The sequence below is a fragment of the Antechinus flavipes genome, chromosome 3 (genome assembly GCF_016432865.1).
Source record: "Antechinus flavipes isolate AdamAnt ecotype Samford, QLD, Australia chromosome 3, AdamAnt_v2, whole genome shotgun sequence".
NCBI classification, from domain to species: Eukaryota; Metazoa; Chordata; class Mammalia; order Dasyuromorphia; family Dasyuridae; genus Antechinus; species Antechinus flavipes.
In genome coordinates this window covers 393,915,462-393,934,503 of record NC_067400.1, presented here as the reverse complement: position 1 = coordinate 393,934,503, position 19,042 = coordinate 393,915,462, and the positions used below count along the sequence as shown (strand labels likewise).

General features: G+C 35.3%; 1 pseudogene; it reads left to right on the top strand.

Annotated features, from left to right (window-relative positions):
- The first annotated feature begins 1,644 nt into the window (after nucleotides 1-1,644).
- On the top strand, nucleotides 1,645-2,544 carry LOC127558001 (40S ribosomal protein SA-like; annotated as a pseudogene).
- Nucleotides 2,545-19,042: the final 16,498 nt, after the last annotated feature.

Sequence of the window (19,042 nt, the reverse complement as noted above, 5' to 3'; positions counted from 1 at the left end):
TGAAAGTAATGTGCAAATGTTAGTAATATAGACACAAAACATATTAGTAAAACTTAAGAAAATGTAAGGGTCCTTTAAATGGGCGGCCACAATGCAACAGGAGATTTGAGTGGCCCAGAAGTAATCTCTGTGGGTATAGGACTACCCTTTGGGTGGGATCCTGTCCATATGAAGATAGCCTCTTAACGGGAGAAAACTCTCTCTCTGATTGGCTGTGTGTGACACCTCACAGACCCTTTATAAGCCCACTGTGGGCAGCAAGTCACTCTCTTTATCCTGGGATAGCTGAGCCAAGTGGATGGATAACCAAGAGAGGTAAGGAGATTGATAGTGAACACATGGGTTCAGTAGGGAGTTAACAAGTCAGGGCATTATATAAGTAGGTATAATAAAGACTTTAAGTTTGTGGCTGGCTGTTCTTGAGCATGCTATCAGTTATTAAACTACGATTCAAGAAATCATGGCCAGAGACCTCTGAAGACCTCAGAGGAGGTGAGTTGGTAGAATTAGTTGACACTGCAAAGGTCAGTGGTCAGAGGTACTCTGAGGGCCTAGGAATCAGGAGAGATTGGTAATAGTAACTGCTATGAGAGCATGTTACAAGAAAACAACAATAAGAACAAAAAAATCTTTATCCATGTTGATGAAGGATGGATTATAATTTGGACTATTATAGCCTATAGAAACATGTTTCATCTTTGTCTCTCTCTGTCTCCTCTTTGTCTCTGTATCTTTTTGTCTTTCTGTCTCTTCCCTATTACACAGAGTCAAAGAAATTTAAAGCTGGAAAGACCTTCAACAGCCATTGTGGCCAACCCCTATTTGAAAAAAAAGTCTCTGCAAAATAATTCTACAGATATCTGGCCACCCATCCTCTGAAGACACACAGTGAGACTTCTTATTCTATTCTACTTTTGTATAGAATTAATGGTTAGACAGTTTTAAATGTCTATTCTTTCTTTCTTTCCTTTTTATATCCTATCTATACTTTCCTTTTTGTAACCTATACCCATTGCTTGAGTTCTGTTCTCTGGGGTTAGGCAGAACAAACTGAATCTCTATTCCATCTGATAATCCTTAAAATCTTGAAGACAGCCATAAAGCTTCTCCTGAATCTTCTCTTCTACAATCTAAATAATCCCATTTCTTTGAAATGAACAGCATAGACGCAGAGATCCTTAAACTACAGCCATAGGCCAGATGCAGCAGTTGAGGACTTATCCCCCTCACCCAGGGCTATGAAGTTTCTATATTTAAAGGCCCACAAAACAAAGTTTTTGTATAGTCGGGTCCTGCAAGAGTCTGAGGGACAGTGAACTGGCTCCCTATTTAAAAAGTTTGAGGACCGCTGGATAGAGTATGTTTTGTTTACCATCTTCTTACTTTAATATTTTTACTTGCAGATCCTTTGGTTGGAAGTCAATTTTAATTGTGAAGAGATTTGAGTTTTCTATGTTTTTTTGTCCCTAGGTCATCACTTGGTAAAGATGTGAAAAAAATTGAAATGATCCAATGTGTGTCAGCTAAAAGAAGAAGGCTTTAATAGATGGTTTCATCTTTCCATGCTCTTTCATGCTGCCCAGAAGAGAGTTCCATATGTCTTGTCCTCAGTTTCCATCTTAACTTTAAAGAGAAACTTTCACAATGTCTGGAGCCCTCGGTGTCTTGCAGATGAAGGAGGAGGATATCCTCAAATTCCTTGCTGCAGGAACTCATTTGGATGGCACCAATTTGGACTCCAGATGGAACAATATATCTACAAAAGAAAGAGTAAAGGCATCTACTCCATTAATTTGAAGAGAACTTGGGAAAAGCTTCTGCTGGCAGCTCTTGCCATTGTTGGCATTGAAAATCCAGATGATGTCAGTGTCATCTCATTTAGGAACAATAGCCAGCAAGCTGTTTGAAATTTGCTGCTGCCCCTGGCGCCACACTTATTGCTGGATGATTCACACTGGGCGCCTTCACTAACCAGATTCAGGAAGCTTTCTGGGAGCCTTGCCTCTTAGTGGTCACTGATCCTTGGACAGATCCCTAGCCTCTTACTGAAGCATCATTATGTTAACCTTTCAAACATTGCATTGTGCAACACAGATTCCTTACTTAGCTATGTGGACATCTCCATTCCATGTAACAACCAAGAGCCAACTTAGTGGCTCTGATATGGTGGCTGCCCGCTAGTGAAATTGTACATATAGGGGAATATTTCCTGTGAACACTAATGAGAGGTTACTTCTATCAGGATCCAGAGGAGATTGAAAAGGAAGAGCAGGTTGCAGCTGAGAAGACTGTAACAAAGGAGGAGTTTCAGGGTGAACTGACTACACCTGCTCTAGAATTCACCTACTCAACCAGAGGTGACTGATTGGCCTGAGGGAGTACAGGTGTTATCTATGCCCCATTCAGCAGGTCCCTACTGAAAATTGGCATGCTTAACTGACTACTGAGGAGTGGTCTGCTTCTCTTACTGCTCAGGCCATTGAGTGGGTAGGAACCACCACAGAGTGGTCTTAAATTTTATCCCAGGTGGTCTAATAGTGTTGGAAAAATGCTGAAGGAGAATAAATATTGGTTTCTTGTCAAAAAATAGTCAGAAAATCAGATTTTTTTTCCTCTTTTTACATTTGCTATGAATTTATTTTGTGATCTGGGGTCTTCTTTTCTTTTATTCTCATGATAATGGGTGTGCAAATCATTGCCTTTGAGATTCTTGGATGGAAAGTTCTATTTTAATCCAAAGAAATGGCATTTTCCAGGGCAACCCAATATCTTTCTTTAGACTTCAAGTGACAAATGGGTTTTACAATAATGATGATTATTCGAATCTGGGAAATTGTTCAACTAATACAGGCTTGTCTTTTGAACTTACTTTTCATTTATTGTACCATTGCTCAGAATTATTCTGGTTGGAAATGTGGCAGTAGGAATCCTCCTATCATGCAAAATTACTTAGATTTGCTTATAAAAAGAAGACATGTCTTCTGAATACTAAGTTTTAAGAAATATTAAGCTCATTTGTTCCTTTGCCATGACATTAAATCAGCCATCAGCTTTGCTTTGTCCACATCTCCTCTTGCATTATAGTAGTAATTATTAGGAGCATGGTTCTTTTTGGACATAGAAGTCTCTCTGTCTCTCTCCTTTTCTCCCTTTCCCTTTCTCCTCCACTATTAACACTAGGGAATACTGGGAAAGATTATGAAATAGATAAAGTTTGATTCTGCACTGACTTCTCTGAAAACATCATGTTCTGCAATTGGAAAATAGATTGGATCCTGTCCTGTACAGGAGATGTTTGGTGGTATAGACATGCCTATAATATTCTTCTTAAAAATTGCCTATACCTCGCAATGCAATTTACTTATACTTTAATCAGAAGTTATCTCTACTATTATTCATCCTCTCAAAGTCCTGGTTCTGCCTACCAATATCCCTTAATTCATTACAATACAATTCATATTTATTAAACTTATGAGATTTTAAAAGTTTGAGGATATAATTTCTAAGTAATCATTTTATTAACAATGCAAACATATTACTGATAAAATGGGTCAGTGACATTCTCAAATGCCAAAGATGAATGACAGCAGTGGACTCACCATTATTAGCCTTTGAAAGAATGGGTCTTCCTGAGGATGGCAATCAGCTCTAATTGGTTAACAATTAATGAGAGAAAATGAATATTATAATGAGGAGTGGGACTATCCTAAAGAAGGATGAGGGAATATAACTTTGATCATGTCATTTGCTTCCAAATAACTCCCAGAACCTATATCCCCCACCAAAGCCTGAGCAGAACATAATGTACCAGGAGTTTCACCTTAGATTAAATTCCATATTAATTTGGGTGAAGTAATAATATCTAAATCAGAAAAGAATGCTAATGTGCTTTCATCAGTACTGTGCTTCACAGGCTGAGCCTTGAAATGAGGACTTTAAGAAAAAGGACTAAGAAAAGGGGAATGAAACTTCGAATTTTCCTATTAATAATCATTTCTCTCAAACTCCTACTTTGTTTAGAGCACTTTTAGTCCTCTGAAAGAGGCATTGAATTGTACTCACTCTCAAGTCAGGGTCTTAAATATAATTGTTAATTTCAAGGAGCTAATAATATAGTTGTAAGAGATAAGATGGGTCTAAAAACATAGGCCAATAAAGATCAAAGAATAAAATTGAGTCAAGATGCATACCAGTTAATAAATCCTATAGAAAATTAGGAAAGGCAAAGTGAGTATGGGTCAGAGCTTAAAATAAAGCTCTTTTATAACATGTCATATCATATTAAATAATAATATATAAATACAGCTACGCCTCAAAAATTGGTTTGATAAACATGAAATAAGAAATGAGGGCAGCATAATGAGTAGCAGTGAAGACACCAGCTTTCAAAGAGAATAATGTTATATAAAGTGGAATCAAATTATAGTATTTTAAACCATAGAATGGGAATTTAGAACTGGACCTAATAAGAAATAGAGAGTAACTACATATTTTAGAAAGAAGAAATATAAAGTCAGCTGGTATAACAGATAGAGTATGGGCATGAAGTAAGACCAAATCTTGCCTAAGACACTTAGTGGGTATGTGACTTGGGTTAGCCATGGATTTTTTCATTTGGAAAATGAATAGATTAGACCCTTTGGCTTCTAAGGTCCCTTCCAACTTATTCTAAATATTGTTTTATGTTTTAGGAAAAGTGGTATGGTGATGAGGGCTTAGAACAGGGTTTTGTGGAGAAAAAAAGATGCATCAAAGGGATACATGTGGAGGAAAATAGACAGATGATGACAGATTTGGCAAAGGCAATGAGGTAAAGAGTAAAAAAAAAAAAAAAAATTCCATAATTTTCAGTTTAGAAAACTGAAAGAACAGTAGAGCTATGAACAGGATAAAAAGGTTGGAAAGGGAACAAACTAATTAAAGTAAGTAAAATTAGTAAATTTAGTACTAGACAAGCTGAAATAATAATAGGATATTGATACCAAGACATTCTGAAGAGAAAGAACATAATTCTTCTGAATATATTGTGGTATGTGCAGTAGAAAGAATACTGACTTTGGAGACAGAAGATTTGTGTTCAGACTCTATCTCTGGTGCTAACTTCCTATGCTATCTTAGGCAAATCACTTATTCTTCCTGAGTTTATGCTTCCTTACTTGTAGAATGTGGAGGTTGTACTAGATTCCTTCCCAATTGTCTTCTAATGCAAGATCTATAAACTTATAAGTTAGTAAGAAGCTATTTGATGGGACAGGGTTGGAAGTGTAGAATTGGGAAGCTTTATGTAGAAGTGGCAGTTGATATTATAAAATAAATGAGATCTGCAAGGAGACCTTCAATGTGGATAGTGAGGCTGGACAGCTTCATTCACTGGAAGAACTCCTATCAGGTCTAGCCTTCTAATTAGCAAGAGTTAATTGATCAGGATTTAGAATGAAAAGTAAATAGGAATTCTTACTAGGTTAACAGGCAGCAAATACAATGTCCTTGTAGACATCAAAACCAATGAAGACAATAGTTCAGGGCTGTTCCAAGTTTTCAGACAGAAGAAGAGGAGCAGGAAAAACAGCAACACTAGAATTGATGGATCAAAACTGAGGCAATAATTTGGTAGGCACATAGATCCAGTGATTGGAGAGAATAAATTTAGCCTACATGTATTGTCCAATTTGTCTGACTAAAGTGGCATGTACAATGCTGATGGTGCCGTTTTTTTTTTTTTTCTCTCTTAGAAAGGACATTCAAAAACTACTGAGTTTCCAGAAGAGAATGATGAAGGTGTTGAAAAGCCTCAAGTTCACACTACATAAAGCTCATTAAAAGACCTGGGGATATTTAGCCTAGGCATAGGAACTTAGGGGAAGTATGACAGCTTTCTCAAATATTTTGAAGAACTAACATGAAAAAGGGATTAAACATATAATCTTTAACTACAAAAAAGAGAACTTGATAAAATGGACAAAAGTTGCAAAGAAGTGATATAAATGAAACCTTAAAAATTAGATTTATCCAAAAATATAGTGGGCTTCCTTGAAAGGGATATTCTCTGACTAGAGGAAAAATTAGATGGTCATTTAGGTATGTTACAGATGTGATTTTTGTTCAAGTATGTATTAAACTAACCAGTTTCTGAGCTCTTTTCCAATTCTGAAATTTACCATTAATATTAATAATCCAGTTTCTACTAACAAATTTATCAGAGTTTACCATTGCTTTAGTTCTATCTTAGCGTGCTTTTAATTTATAAGCAGCCTGAAGTTCTGGTATGTAAATACCTCATTAAAATTGCTTTACAACTTAGGAGAAGCTTGGATATCTTATTGGTTCTCTAATTCATAGCTTTTTAAACTTGTTTTGTAACTTCATATGAGGTCTTGTAAATGAATGTGGGGTTTGGGAAATTATGTTTATTATCAGTAAATGTTTGATTTGCATAACTGTTTTATATACGTAACTGCCTGGGGTCGTATAAAAATTTCTCTGGTGAAAAAGGATCACAAGTGGAAAAAGTTTAAGAAGTCCTGCTCTAAGTTACTTGCTTTGGTTTCTTTCTTCTTTTCTCTCAGAGAATCTACCCCCTACCCAGCTTTGTCCTGTTTCACAAGCAATTTCCCATTTTTCTGCTCTTTATTTTGGAGACATTGAATTTCACAGATGTTTTCAAATGTCTATAATCTACTTTTTTTTTTTAATAAGTGATTCTATAACTCAACAATCTGATTTTTTTAAAAAAGGAACTAGAGCATTCTGATATCAAATCAAGCACAAATTAAGAAAGCTCAACCATCTTCTCACTTTATTAAGTCTAGATAACAAAACAATGGATCAAGTTCTGATTTATTATAGTATTTTCCACTTTCTGAGGCATAAATACTTACATTGAAAATTCAACAATCAACTTTCAAGTATAGGTTAGAACTATCTTCAATACACCTCTTTCTATAGGTCTCAACTTCCTTGCCTATAAAACAAAGAAATTGAACTAGATGATTTCTAAGGCTTTTTCTAGTGTAGCCTAAACCCTCAATTTGTGAACAAGGACCCTGAATCTAGTAGTGAGTGACTGATTGACTTAGGGTTTGAGGATTTCTTTTGTTGTTGTTGGTTTTTTTGCTGAGGCAATTAGGGTTAAATGACTTGCCCAGGGTCACACAGCCAGGAAGTGTTAAGTGTCTGAGGTCAGATTTGAACTCCGGTTCTCCTGACTTCAAGGCTGTATCTCTATCCATTATACCAACTAACTGTCCCCAACTTATGATTTGAATCCAGACACTCTAACTCCTGATCCAGTAGTCCTTCTATTACACTATGTGGAATGCTACCTTGTATAGAATGTAAGCTCTGTGAGATTGCTTTGGTTTTGTACCTCCAGTGCCTAGCACAGTACTTAAAACAAACAGTAGGTACCATCTGATAAATGTCAGTTGCATTTATTTGAACTCATGTGGTCAATTACTGATTCTATTAGAATAGCCCCAACAAAGACCTCAATCTTTTGATATAAGAGCTAGTACTCTAGTCCAGAAATTTAATATATTAATGGACTAGTAGTGTGTATAAATTCTTGTTGATTATGGAAATGGACTAAACTTCATTTCACCAATTTGGCTCTTACAAGAATCAACAATGAAATAGAAAAAAGATGTATGTATTTGGTACACACAACTCAGGACAGTTTAATTTATTTCAGGCAACAGATCTTAAAGATAATCTACCATTCTTTGTTCTTACATTTTTCTTAATGGCTGAGATAAAATGGATACCGAGGCTGAATAGAGGCTTTCGTTCAATTTTTAAGTCATCCTGTCATGTTGTGTAATGCTGCTTCTGATGTTAGCTGACACCGTGGAACACAGCACGTTGCCATGTAAAGTGAAGAATTAGAAATTTGACATACCATGTCCAAAACAATACTGGCTTTTAGTAGATCAGTTATCCTTCAAAGACTGATATTTAGAATTGTCCTTTGATAATTCAATAGCTTCATGGCTCTGGTAGGGATGCTGTCAACCTGAGTTACCGTTTTGCGCTTATCAGATACGATGGGACAAGATGGCATTCAAATGACTAAAGGAAGCCATCCAAGATACATATCTGAAAATATTTTAACAGAAATGCCTGAAGGACTTTAGGATTGGCTATAGGAATGCAATATAACCATGGAACTCAAAGGACAAATGGCAACAGTCTAAATCTCCAGCAGACTCATATTTGAACCCTCCCAACAATTATTCTTGCCTTTATTTGTGTAACTGAAACTTCCTTGCTTCTATTTTGATGATCTCTATTGAAATAAACAAACAAAAAACATCCATTAAAATGATTAAAATTCATTATTTTATTTTCTTATTAATGGAGTTTAATTCCATTCAATACACATTTGTTAAGACCCTAGACTGAGATACAAAGACAAAACAAAAGACAAAGAGATAAGCCTGATTTATAGGTTCTTTCAAGTGGAGAAAAAGTTAGCAAATATTTCTTGAGTATAAGTCCCTTCTCTTTCAAGTTCTTTTTTGTTATGAGCCAGAACTCTTGTACTTAAAACAAAGATTCTTACAAGATGCTAACTAAGTGGAATTAATAAGAAAATAGTTGTCTAGTTTAGCATGATGATTAATAGTTCTCTAGTTTAATACATGTACTTAGTACTTAATATAGTTCCACAAGATTCACACCTATGATAATGTAATTATAATAGCATATATAACAGCCAGCAGGGACTGAGAAACAGATTCATTCCATCATCCACCTTTGTGATGACTGGAGGCTGAAGCACAAGCCCCTGGACTCAGAGAGATTCACTCATCCCATCTCACACCATCCTAGTGGCAGGCTTCTGCTACTTACCTTCTCCACCACTATAATTTTTTCCCTCCTGGAAGAACAACTTTCCCTTGGAAAATTGAATAGAATGGTGGAAACAGCATTCATTTCTTCCCCAAAATGAAAAACAAAACCATTTTCAAATAACTCAAAATCAATGCACACAAACTGGCATGTTGTTATATGGGATTGTAGCTGAGGAGAGGCAGAGATATTTGGAAAAGTATAGAGTTTGTAATCCATGAAAAAATAAGATTTACCACTTCACTCTGAGGCTTCTTACCTTTGGCCTTGGCCAACACAAAAACTCATTAGATCTTAGTTTCCTTATCTGCAAAATAGAAGAGTTGGACCTGAGTATTCTTTCAGGGATCCTATGAATATAAAGGTGTTATTCAGAAGATTACCATTGATAGATTGAATTAAATGGCAAAGAATAGAAATAAGTAGAGAAACTGCAAAAGTCTTTAAATAAACACTCATGCAGGTGCACACAACTCCCAAGTCAAAGACCAATAATTTGCCGTCTAATCTTCCTGACTATCTGAACAGATGGATGCATGAATCTTTTTAATGGGGAGAGCAGTTTTCATATTTTGTCTATATTTTTTCATAGAACTTGAAACTGCTTTCTATTCATTCTTTCCTTCCTCCCCCACCTTTTTCTACTTTCATTGTCTTTCTGAGATCAGTTTTTCCTGTTTCCTTTTTTTGTGTGTGTGTGTGCTCATAAAGATAGGTGGTCAAAAGTTACTTTCTATATATCAGATAATCATTTGCTCCTTTGTAGGAATGGGAGTTTTGATTCCTGCCCATTTGTGTAGTCAGGTTTACCTGAGCATAAGAAAAGATTTACATGTTTAGACCTGCACAAGCAGATTGCCACATATGTCAATCAGTCAATGACATTAAGCACTTACGCCATGCTAAGTGCTGTAGTAAGTGCTGGGATTACAAAAAGGGGCAAAAAACAGATCTCTTCAAGGAGCTTTCATTCTAATGTAGGAAACAACAGAGAAACAATTGCATATATACAAAGAATATGAAAGATAATTTGGAAAGATTCATTAGCAGCTAGAGGACTGGGAGAGGTCTCCTGGACAAAGCAGGATTTGAATTGAAAGAAGTTAGGGAAATATGCAAAGGTGAAGGGAGCTTCTGGATCTCATTAATAGCCATTGAAGGTGAAATACACAACTTTGTTTTAGAAAAATCATCTTAGCAGATAAGTGGAGAGGTTGGAAAGAATTGAAAGAGTTGAAAAGCATTGAAAGGGACTTGAAGCACAGAGATCAGTTAGAAACTCTCATAAAAGTCCAAGCAAGAGGTAATGAAGATCTAAATACTCACATATACACAAAAACACACATACACAGGAGGTGTATGTTAATAGAAACATGATTTGGGAACATATTAGACAAGTGGCATGAATATGAATTTGAGGTCAAGGATAACACTAAAACTGGGGGTGATTGGGGGAATGGTGATGCTCTAGCAGGGGTCCTCAAACTTTTTAAGGGGGCCAGTTCACTGTCCCTCAGAGTGTTGGAGGGCTGGACTATAGTAAAAACAAAAACTTTGTTTTGTGGGCCTTTAAATAAAGAAACTTCATAGCCCTGGGTGAGGGGATAAACATCCTCAGCTGTTGCATCTGGCCCGTGGGCCGTAGTTTGAAGACCCTTACATAGTAATAGGGACTTTTGGAAGAGAGAAGGATTTGGGAGGAAAGAGAATGAGTTATTTTTTGGATATGTTTAATAGGAAATATGTATGGTATAGCCAGTTGGAGAGGTCCAAAAAACAGGTGGTAATGTATGACTGTGGTTCAGGAGAAGATCTAGGGTTCATCAATAGAAATGAAAATTAATTACATAGGAATTAATGAGATTGACAAGATAGATTGTATAGAGTGAAAAGAGAAGATGGTCAGGATAGAGAGCCCATGTAACACACAATTAGTGTGTATTATATAGGTGAAGGACTAGCCACAAATAAGAAGAAGGAATGATCTGACAGATGAGAAAATCAACAAAGATCAGTGTCATGAAAATGTAGAAAGGAGAGAGTATCTAAGAGGAAGCAAATACTGTAGAAGTGTCAAGAAGGATAAAGACTGAGAACAGGTCATTAGAACTGACAGTTAAGAAATTATTGGTAACTTTGGGAAGGAGAGTTTCAATTGAGTGATGAACTCAGAAGCAACATAATAGTGAGTTTAGAAGATAGAGAAGAGAAGTAAAGGAATTCAAAATAAATTACTTTCTTAAAGATTTTAACTATGAAAGGGAGGAGAAATACATAGGACAATAACTAATGGGGATAGTAGGATCAAGGAGAGGGAAAAATAAGGATAAGGATAAGGATAGACTTTAAAAAAAAAAGATAGACTTAAACATATTTGTAGAAATGAGGGAAGGTGCTCCTACCGTGTTTCCCTGATAATAAGACACTGTCTTATTATTTTTTTGGACAGAAAAACCCCAGAGGGCTTATTTTCAGGGGAGGGCTTATTTTAATGAACATTGACAGCAATTTTAATAAACAGGTAAATGTGAACAAAAAAAAGTACCTTTATTCAATAATGATCATGTCATCTTCTTCAATAACATCGTCATAAGTGTCCATACCCTGAATTCTGTCCTAGATGTCTTGTGCCTCTATTTCCTTCAGAAGAAGTGGACCCAATCTGTCATGTCCAGCAATATAGCTCTCTTTAAATGAACATGTGCTGTCCAGGTAACCTGCTCGTAGTGCCTTGGCGACACAGCTGTCAATAAATTTATCCCATGACTTCTTCACCCAAGTCACAACTTCTTGCAGACAGGGCTTCACAAAGTTTCCATGCTGATTTCTTTCCATTCTATTTTCAATGTAGTCATTGACTTCCATGCGCAAATGGTCCTTGAATGGCTTGTTTATTGCAATATCAAGGGTCTGGAGATAGGCAGTCATTCCTGCAGGAATCATTACTTGATCTATTCTTCTCTCTGCAAGGAAGTTCTTCATTTCTTTAGTACGGTGAGTGCTGGCTGAGTTCTTCTTTTATCCTCCATCATGCTCCCTGAGTTCTTCTTTTATCCTCCATCATGCCCCCTCACTCCCACTTACATACCGGGTTTTTATGTTGTCCTGTCTCAGCTCTCCTCCACGGCACTGCTCTCAGTGGCGCCAGTAAGCAAATCACTGGGGAAGAATAGGATGCTTTGATCCAGCAGTGTTTCTACTGGGCTTATATCCCAAAGAGATACTAAAGAAGGGAAAGGGACCTGTATGTGCCAAAAGGTTTGTGGCAGCCCTGTTTGTAGTGGCTAGAAGCTGGAAAATGAATGGATGCCCATCAATTGGAGAATGGTTGAGTAAATTGTGGTATATGAACGTTATGGAATATTATTGTTCTGTAAGGAATGACCAGCGGGATGACTACAGAGAGGACTGGTGAGACTTACATGAACTGATGCTAAGTGAAATGAGCAGAACCAGGAGATCATTATCTACCTCAACAATGATACTGTTTGAGGATGTATTCTGATGGAAGTGGATCTCTTCGATAAAGAGAGCTAATTCAGTTTCAATAGCTCAAAGATGGACAGAAGCAGCTACACCCAAAGAAAGAACACTGGGAAATGAATATAAACTGCTTGCATTTTGTTTTTCTTCCTGGGTTATTTATACCTTCTGAATTCAATTCTCCCTGTGCAACAAGAAAACTGTTTGGTTCTGCACACATATATTGTATCTAGGATATACTGGAACCTATTCAACATGTAAAGGACTGATTGCCATCTGGGGGAGGGGGTGGAGGGAGGGAGGGGAAAAATCGGAACAGAAGTGAATGCAAGGGATAATTCTGTAAAAAATTACCCTGGTATGGGTTCTATCAATAAAAAGTTATTTAAAAAAAAAAAAAAAAAGGAAGAACAGGATGACGCGCTCACTGCTGCAGCTCTGATTGGATGCAGCTCAGAGTGTGGCGTGTGTTTCACGGAAGGGGGGGAGGGGGGGAGGACGGTGCATATAGAGGGTACCGTAATGTAGCATGTAGCGCAGGGGATCACCTTCACTACAGTAGCAATCTCAATAGGGCTTATTTTCAGGGAAGGGCTTATTTTAGAGGAATCTTACTCAGTAAGGGGAGGGCTTATTTTTGGGATAGGTCTTATTATCGGGGAAACATGGTAGGTAGGGAGAGATTGAAAACCTAGAGAGTGAGTGATTATGGGGTCAATCTGATATCGAGAAGACAAGGGCTAAACTCAAGGGAGAGGAGAGGAGGGGAAAATCTATTAGCAAATGACCTCAAATTTATTTACTTTTTTTTTGATGAAATATAATTTAAGGGATTTAGCTAAAAGGATGAAGGAAAGGGATACTAAGAGAGGCTTGAGAGATGAAAAGTTCAGAATAGCCATTGGCGAGATAATGAAAGAATTATTTTTGTAGCACTTTTTTTTAGTGTTCTATTTTATTTAACATAACAAATATTTATTTTCTTTCTCCTTTCTCTCTCCCCTTCCAAATAACAAAAAAGTATAAGTAAAAATTATGGATATTCAAGCAAAAAATAATAATCTTGCCTCATAAGACTCATTATTATGTAACTTTAAATTAATATGGAGATTAGTCATTGATAAAAAATGTTTAATATCATAAAACTCAAAGACTCCCTGGGTCTCTTCCCTGGAGACCTCCTTCTACTAAATTGGCACTAATGAGTCTTCTGGGATTAGCCATTCAACTAGTCCCAAATCCACCTAATTTATTTATGATTTATTCTACTTCTCATCAGCTAATTCAACAACCATTTTTAAGGGTCTAACATGTGAAAAGCACCATGTTTGATATTAGGAATACAAAGAGAGAAAAGAAAATATCTCTTGCTCACAAGGAGATTACATTCTGATGGAGATCCTCAGTTGTAGCATTTGATCCTCACAACAATCTTGGGAGATAGATAACAATTATATTCATTTTACAGATAAGAAAACTATGGTAAGCAGAGATCAAATGCCTTGCCCAAGGTCAAAGCTAGGAAATGTCTGAGATTGAACTTGAATTCAAGTCATCCTGACTTCAGACCTAACATTCTATCCACTGTATCACAGAGGTGTTAAATATGTATAAATGATTTATAAAATCAATATGAAACAATTGATGCAGGAGAAGAGAGAGAGAAACACTAAGACAGCATGTTTTAGTGACTAGAGTCTATTTCTTGTAGAGTTTTGTTATAGAGTCAGAAAAAATGTGTACATGCATGTACACATAGATATAAATAATAGACATATATGTGAACATATGTATATATATATTATGCACACAATTTAAAATCTATTCTGTATTATTAACATTTTTTCAATTTAGATAATCAACAAAAATAATGAATCAAGCTTTCTGTAGTGATTACTATAGCTATGACTAATTAATTGGCTCTTATATGGCTTGAACTGCTTCCAGCACACTCCTGGTGGGATAGTTACTGATGGCAAGAAAAAGAGTCCCTTCTCCTTCAAAAACTAGAGAAAAGGGAAAAAAGAGTCAGGGAATAACATAAAAATTTTGAGTTATAGAATTGGAGGGAAAAGGAAGCTCTTGTCTATTGGCCTGACACCTGACATTTGAAATTAAGGAACTTTAGGAAAAGAAATGGAACTCTAGGTTACTTTTTGGTGGTGCAATGCATAGAATGCTGGACCCAGAATTAGGAACAACTGAGTTCAAATTTATCTTTAGATACTTATTGGCTGTGGGATCTTGGGCAAGTCACTTAATATCTGTTTCAGTTTCCTTATTTGTAAATTTTGGATAAAAATAACAAAATTTTCCAGAATTGTTGTAATATATATTTTAATTGATTTGCATATTTATAATGATTTTGTTTTTTTTAATTAAAATATTTTTAAATAGCCATTTGCAAAAATTTTCTTTTTTTATATCATCATAGTTAACTCAAGTATCCCACCTCCTCCAAGAGAATCATCCTATAGGACAAATAATATTTTTTTCATAGAGGAAAAAATTAATACAACTTATTAATACATTGAAAAAGTCCAGACCTATGTAATGTATTATACCTATGGACTCCCATCTCCACTGAGGGATAAGTTGGGAGTGTCTTCTCATATCCCTTCATTTGAGTTCTGATTATTCTTTATAATTTTGTAACATTTGCTTATGATTTTATAGTGTTTAGTTGTTCTTTCCATTTGCATTATTGTAATAACTGTGTATGTTGTTTTCTTGGCTCTATTTACTTAATTCTCCATTGGTTCATATAGAATTTTTCTTGCTTTCCAGTATTCATCATACACATAATTTTTTATACTATGAAATATTCCATTACATTCATACATGACAATTTCTTTAGCTACTCCCTCTCGATTTTAGTTAAACCAAAAAGTCCTGCTATAAATATTTTTGAATATATGGGAACTTTCTTCTTGTCCATGGCTTCCTTAGGAAGGGGCATAAATTCAATAATGGGTTATCTAGGTCAAAATCATTGCAGTTAGTCACTTTCTTTTTATAATCTCTAACTACCTTTAAAATGGTTGTAACATTTCATAGCTCTACCAACAATGTATTAGTGTTTTTTTTTTCTCCTACAAACCCTCTAATATTGAGTGTTGCTATTTTTGTCAATTTTGCCAATTTGCAGGGTAAAGTGATTCCTCAGGATTGTTTTGATTTGCTTTTTTTGTAATTCTTTTATATAATATGAATACTTTGCAATTCTTCTTTTGAAAACTATTCATACCGTATGACTATTTATCTATTGGGGAATGAATACTAGTGTAATACACACACACACACACACACACACGTGCACACACATATACATGTATACATATCTTGGATACCAAACTGTTATCAGAAAAATTTGATATGAAGATTTTTCCACATGTAACTACTTCCCATGTTATCCTAGATATGTAAATATCTAGTTTATCTGTGTTGAAGATTTTCAGTTCCAAGTAAGTCGTTTTATATATTTACATATGTGTATATATGAACATATACATATAAAACATGTCATGTGTAACATACATGTAGATAGATACAAATATATAATAAGATGTATTTTATCTCTTCTAATTTCCTCTATCTTCTATTTGGTTAAGAAAACATCTATATTTGTAGATATAAGAACTTTATTATTTCCTTATTTCTTAATTTTTCTATAGTATGATGTTGAATATTAAGGTCACATATCTACTTAGAATGTATTATGGAATATCATGTAAAGATATAGTTAAAACTAATTTCTTTCAGATTGCTTTCCAGTTACCTCAGAAATTTTAATCACATAATTTCCCCCTCTGTGTAATACATATTTCCCACTTAAACACTGAGTTATTGAGTTATATGGTTTCTGAAACTTTTATCTAGTTTGTTTCTTTGATCTGTCTCTCTATTCTTTAACCAACACCAAATATTTTTGGTGACTGATCCTTTAGAATATTGTCTAAGTTATGGAAGTACTATTCCCTTTTTGTCTCATCTTGCTTTATATCCTGGTGCTTTCCCCCAAGCAAATCTTGTTATTTAGTTAATATAGCATTAAAAGTGTAAATTAATATTGGCAATATTGTCATTATTATTATTTTGGCAGGGCCTTACCATGAGTACTGACTACTTCTCCAGCTATTTAGATTTTTCTCTATTTCTGTAAGGAGTGCTTTAAAATAGATCTATACAAGACTTTAATGTACTTTCGGTAGTTGATTTCCCAGATAGTTTATGCATTTTCTAGTTATTTGGAAAGGAATTAATAAATATAATTTTCAATGTGGGCAACTAGCAATCGATTATATTATCCAGATCCTTGTCTTTATCATTAGTATATACTCTTCTATCTTCTTCAGTGATTTCAACACATGACTTATAATTTTCTTTATCTGCCATCCTTGATGACTTCATTATTCATACAAATGATAATTCAAACATTTTGTCTTCTCAGTTCATTGAACTCAATCCAATGATTTCTGTGATTCTATATTAGCCACATACAGGGTAAATAATCTTATTCTCATTTTAGACTGCTTCAATTCCAGAACCCAGAACTATTTTTCTCTCCTCTCAGTTATCTCCTTTTCCCTATCCCAACTTCATTCTCTCAGTCCATCAATTCTATTGTGACTTACTCTTTTCCTTTTATATTCTTAATCTTTTGGTCAACTGCTTCACTAGATTTGCTCCATTGTTTCCTGCTCTTCCCACCTACTAATTCTCAATTTAAGTTCCTTCCTAATAGTTTCATTTTATGGTTCTATTTCCCAAACTTCTGACTGAGTACTTATGGAAAAAGTCATACAATTGAGTTGGCTAGATCCGCTTTAACTATATACTGTCTAACCTCAATTTGGTTCTCACTGTTTTCAAGGCAGTCCTTTATACAGCTCCCTAAATAGCAACTCCAAATATTCTTCTTTTTCTTCAATCCCTGACTTCCCCCACCCTGCTCCATTCACACTTTAGAACCAAAACAGGCTATCTTGGCTTCTTGTCAAGACTAGTCCTACCAATTATACCATTGATCCACTATGGTAGATCACCCCATTCTCCTCCTAGACTTCATTCATTGATATTTTCTTTCCCTTTAAATTTCTTCCTCTTTACTTTTTCCTTTCCCTTTGCCTAAAAATGTGCTCAGGAATTTAAAAAAACTGTCATAAAGTCTTTAGACTTTATGATCTTGTCATTCCCTAAAGAAATATCTAATTATCTCTCCCCTTTCCTACTAAACTTCTAAAGAGAGTAATTGACACTGACTATCTGCAATTATTGTCTTCAACCTAGTTTTCATTGAATATTTCTCCTGATAGTACTCATTCCAGAACTACCAATGATCTTTTAATTTTTAAGTCCAGTGGTCTTTTTTCAGTTATTATCTTTTTTCAGTTTTCTGCAGCCTTTAAAAGGATCGACTGATCCCTTCTTCATATTTTCTCTTTCCTGTTGTGATATTGGTTATAAGACACTACTTTTTCCTGGTTATCTATGCCTATCTGTTTCTTTTTTTGATTTTTTGCACAGATTTATATTTAAGAACTAATATTTATAGGAGCTTAAAAGTTTACAAAGTGTTTTACAAATACTACTTATTTTACTCTCACAACAAACTTGGGGATATGTTCTATTATCATCTCTATTTTGTAGACAAGGAAACTGAGTCAGATAGGAGTTAAAAATTTGCCCAGCATCACACAGCTAGCAAATGTCTGAGCCTGGATTTGAGCTAAAGTTTTCTTGACTCCAATCATAGCATTCTGTCTGTCATGGCCCTTCCCCTTACACACAAGTGTTCTGTTTGTGTTCCCCAAAGCTCTTTCCTAAGCCTTCTTTTCTTTTAATTCTGTGTTCTTTCTCTTTGGGAGATCTTATTCACTCTCTCCTTATCCACCTATTCCCTAAACTACTTTACACATGTGTATATATAGATACATGGATAGATAAATCTAATAAGCATAATAAAATAATATTAGATGAAATATATGCATATACATACATATTGCCTTGCTTGACATTGCTTCCTTTCAAGTTAAAATGTTACTACCTGTTGCCACTTGTATCAATCACACAGATCATTGCTCCCTGCTTGGAATTGCACCCTCTGCATCTTTGCCTATTAAAATCCTTGTTTTCTTTTAAAGGTTATCTTAGGTGTGAACTCTGCTGTGAAGTCTAGATTACCCCAGGTAGAAATAAATCTTCCATCAAGTTTCCTAGAGTACTTTGGAAGTCCTTTTAAATGTCTTCAAATTGTCCTTTGCATCATTCTTATTTGGGTCATGTCATTGCCCTTCCCCTCCCTTCACCTCACAATTTGGTTCTGAACTTTTTAAAAATACAGACTATGATGGGTTTCATTTTGGAGTAAAAAAAAACGTTAGATATTTCTCTATGGACATATCTTAAATATGAGATGTTGGGATACTTCTTTAATTAATGTGGTCATAGAATAAGGAACTCAACCAAACTAAACCTAACCTAACCTAACCTGCCCTAACCTAACCCACCCAATCCCAAACAACTCACTACCTTCACCCCCACCACCAATAATAAGACATTAGCTGATATTTATATATTGCCTTTGAATTTGTGAAGTGTCTTGCATCCATTAACTTATTTGAGCCTCACAAAAATGTAGTGAATTTCTGCTATTCTTACTCTCTTTTTATGAATGTGGAAACTGAGGCCGAGAAAGGTTAAATGATTT